The sequence below is a fragment of the Pterocles gutturalis genome, unplaced genomic scaffold (genome assembly GCF_000699245.1).
Source record: "Pterocles gutturalis isolate BGI_N339 unplaced genomic scaffold, ASM69924v1 scaffold8349, whole genome shotgun sequence".
In the NCBI taxonomy this organism is placed as follows: Eukaryota; Metazoa; Chordata; class Aves; order Pterocliformes; family Pteroclidae; genus Pterocles; species Pterocles gutturalis.
The window spans coordinates 2,742-6,836 of NW_010135640.1; positions in this window are offsets into that span (position 1 = coordinate 2,742).

Below are 4,095 nucleotides of genomic sequence, written 5' to 3' on the forward strand. Positions count from 1 at the left end.
GTGCAGGTTCCTACTTTCTGATATTTACATTTGTAGACAGTATGGTAGATCAGAGTCTGGGAACTTATCCTTCCTCTCCTAGTAGTCACGATACATTGACTACAATCACTCATCTCTATACCTCTCAGGTTTAGTAATGAGAAGTACAATAGGATTAGCAGAGGTCCAGTATGACTTATACCTCCACTCCTCCGGCCTATGGGGGTGCAGCCCACAGCTGAGGTATGCATCTTCTTCGTGGCAGGCATAGTGGTCAATCCGGTCGTGCCCTCTACAATCCTTGATATTTCTGTTTCTCAGTCAGAGAAGTCAAATTCCTTCAAACTCTGTTCACAGCAATACTGTCTTAAAATTTGGAGCTTCTTTACTTCCCTCAACCTAAGTATCCTAGTTTGTAAATGATCTTTTAATCAAATTAAATCTCGGTTTTCTACACAGTCAAATATTATGTTCCAATTTACAAGATGAAGCCGTGGTGGTAATCTCAAATACGGCCTTAGCCTGTCTTCCCAGTGTTCAGGTAATGTAAATCGGAGACCCTCTATACACTCGTCACAAACCCAACTATTGTTCATTAAATGAAGCGGAAGAACCAATTTATAACTATTACATCGACCACATAAAATTAATAATCAAGGATAACAGTTACCACATCATTTACACAGTGTATGATATCTCGTTTGTGTCAATTTTGTAGGTTCTAATTCAAAAGATTCTAGAGGAGCACCTCTCCACAGCCACTCAAGTATTGATGTTTCAATATTTGTTACAGGTCTCTCCTGTAATTCAAAGATCTGCAGAAAATATGGTTTTAGGCTTCTTACCAACTGCTGTTTGCTTCTTTCTGCTGCCTCAGGGCACAGTCCCTGGAATGCTCGCCACTCCAGCTTTACTTCGTCGTAGTACTACCTTAGTTTCTCCTTGCTCGGATGTAACTGTCCCGTCAGAAACAGGTCCTTTAACTCTGGATACCTGTGTCCATCCTTTCTCTGCTGTTCTGATGGCGGTATCTGTTGTTAGCAAAACAAGAAAGGGTCCTTCCCATAATGGGGCTAAGACTTCTTCTTTCCACGACTTTATTAAAACTTTATCTCTGGGCTTAAACTGGTGAATGGCAAAGTCCAAGGGCGGTGTTTGGGCCAACATTCCTATTTCTCTTAACTCTTTTAGTCTTTTCCCAATAACCGTCACATACTTCTGCATATTGTAATCCTCAACAATATTCTCTCCCAAGGGCATTCCTTGTAAATAGGGCATCCCGTATAGCATTTCATAGGGTGCCAATCCAGTTCTTCCATTAGGTTTCGTTCTTATATTCAGCAGTGCCAATGGCAAGGACTTTATCCATGACATTTGCTTTTCGATCATCAATTTAGCCAATTGTTGTTTTACAGTTTGGTTCATTCTCTCTACTTTCCCTGAACTCTGGGGATGCCATCGGGTATGGTATTCCCATTGGATCCCTAGCGATTTGCATAATAATTTTATTATTTTAGAAGTAAAGTGCATACCTTGGTCCGAATCAATATTCTGGATTAGCCCATATCTGGGTATTAGATGTTCCAATAGAATCTTTGCCACTGTTTGTGCCGTGGCTCGTGCTACGGGATACGCCTCCACCCACTGTGTCAGATGGTCTACCAGAACTAACACATATTTTATTCTTCCTGCTCTGGGCAATTCTGTGAAATCAATCTGTATTCTTTCAAAGAGTCGGTATGCTGTTTTCCGTCCTCCCATGGCTGCTTGTATAAATGCTCTCTTATTTATCTTTTTGGCAAATTAAGCAGCCTTGCGTGATTTGTTTCGCTATTTCAAAAATTCCAATGCAACCAAATTGTTTTAGGAACTGATCACTTAACGCTTTTGTTCCCCAATGCATCTGTGTATGTAAACGTTCCAATATCTGTCTAGCATATGCTTTCGGTAACATTTCTCACCCATCTGGTAGAATCCATTTTCCTTGTTCTAATCTTGCCCCTATTTTCTCCAATTTTGTCTGTTCTTTGGGAGAAAACTTTTTCTCTTTTTCCTCCTGTCTCTATTTCTACATTCTTTAAAATGGGTACTTTAAAGGGTTCTCCTTTTGCTCTGATTACCAAGATACAATTCTTGCTTTTCTCTACTCCCTTGGGAAGTTTTTGAATGGTCGATTTGTCAGCTCCGATATCTACCAAAAATAAAACTTCTTCTTTATGGGGACCTACTAATAGTTTTATCAAGGGCTCCGTAGATGTTGTTGTCCCCAAAAGATAGAGCCCCTGACACCCCTACTCTTCATCAAATATCTTTTCATCTCTTTTTCGTTTATAGCAGTCTTTCTGGAGATGTCCTTTCTTTTTACAATAATGACAAACAAGATCTATAAACCTCTCTCTAAGGGGCTGTCTGCGGGGTGTATACTCTACTCTCGTCCCCTTTCTCTCTTCAGATGGAACCTGAGTTTTCTGACTTTCCTTCACAGCTGCTACAAGGATCTTTGCTTTTGCCTTTTGTTTTTCCTCATCTCTCCTAACATAAACCTTTTGAGCTTTTCTAAGTAGTTCTTCCAACCCTCTTTTCTTGACAGTCTTCTAGTTTTTCTAATTTTCTTCTAATATCTCCCCAGGATTTAGCAACGAATTGCATTCTGAGGAGTGCGGTTCCAGCTATCGAATTTGGGTCTATTCCTGAGTACATTTGCAAGCTTTTCCTCAACCTTTCCAGCCATTCAGTGGGAGACTCATCTTTTCCTTGCTGTTCGCTAAACGCTTTGTTAATATTTTGACCTCACGGAATCGCTTCTCTTATCCATTGTATAATTAATGATCTTAAATCTCTCATATTTTGTCTCCCTTGAGGCTGCTGGTGATCCCAATGGGGATCTACATTCGGCCACTTTTGGTCTCCTGGGAGTCCTGCCTGGTTTTGCCTCTCCCAGAGTCTCATTCCAGCTTGCGTGATCATTCCCCTCTCTTCGGCCATGAATAATATTCCTAAAATAGGTTATATCTCCTCCCAGGTGCAGGTGTTAGGACCTAGGAACTGATCTAGCTTCTCCACTACTTCTAAGGGGTCTTCTAATAATACCCCCATTTTTTTTTGAAACTTCTTACATTGTTGGTGTTTAACGGTACTGCCACAAATCCAATAGCCACAGTAATGGCTCCTGTAAGTAGCGGCTAAAGGTTTCCCTGGACTCCAGCTCTGCTGGCAGCAAGGGAGGGGCTGCAGTGGCAGCCCCTGTAAGTAACTGCTAAGAGGTCCCCTAGCTCCAAGTCTGCTCTGGCAGCAAGGGAGGGGCTGCAGCAGTGGTTCCTGGAAGTGACTACTAGGAATTCACCCCCACCCCCGGCTCCAAGGTTTTAGCAGCTGGGAGGGGGCGAGTGGGGGAAGGAGTACCACCAACCTAGCCCCTGTGAGAAACTGCTGGAAGTTTCCCCAGCTTCAAGCTGGACCCACCCTAGGCCAGGGCTGAGCCAATCAGTACCTCTGCGAATAATATATTGAAGAGGGGGCACAGAAGATGGGGATTGGCACTGCTCTGGGCAGGGCCCAGCTCGGGCAGGCCCGTCCGGCCATCCATCCGCCTGCCTGGCTTCTGCAAACCGACTTGCTGTAGCCCAAGCCTCTGCCACGGCTCACCCAGGAGTCCATTTCTTCAGGAGCTGATGAAGACCTGAGGTGGAGAGGGAAGAGGGATTTTGAGAGAGACTTCTATGCAGACACTCGGTCAGAGAATAGAAGTGTGAGGAAAGGAAACAGCCCCGGAATTTCCCCTGCAGCGTGGTGAAGATTCATGGTGACGCACGGTTTGTCCCTTGGTGCAGCCCCTGAGAAGATGCAGCTGTGGAGGACCCCATGTTGGATTTTTGGAGAAGCCCACACCAGAGCTGGGCAGTCGTTGGGGGACTGTGGCCCTGTGTGGAAAGGACTCAGGCTTGAGCAGTTTTTGAGAAGGACTCTCCCGTGAGAAGGGACCCCACACTGCAGCCGGGAGAGACTGTGAGGAGCCCTCCCCTGAGGAGGAAGGAGCGGCAGACTGACTGCACCCCCCATTCCCTGCCCCGCTGTGCCGCCAGAGGGGGGAGAAGGTACAGAACAAAGCCTTTGGGC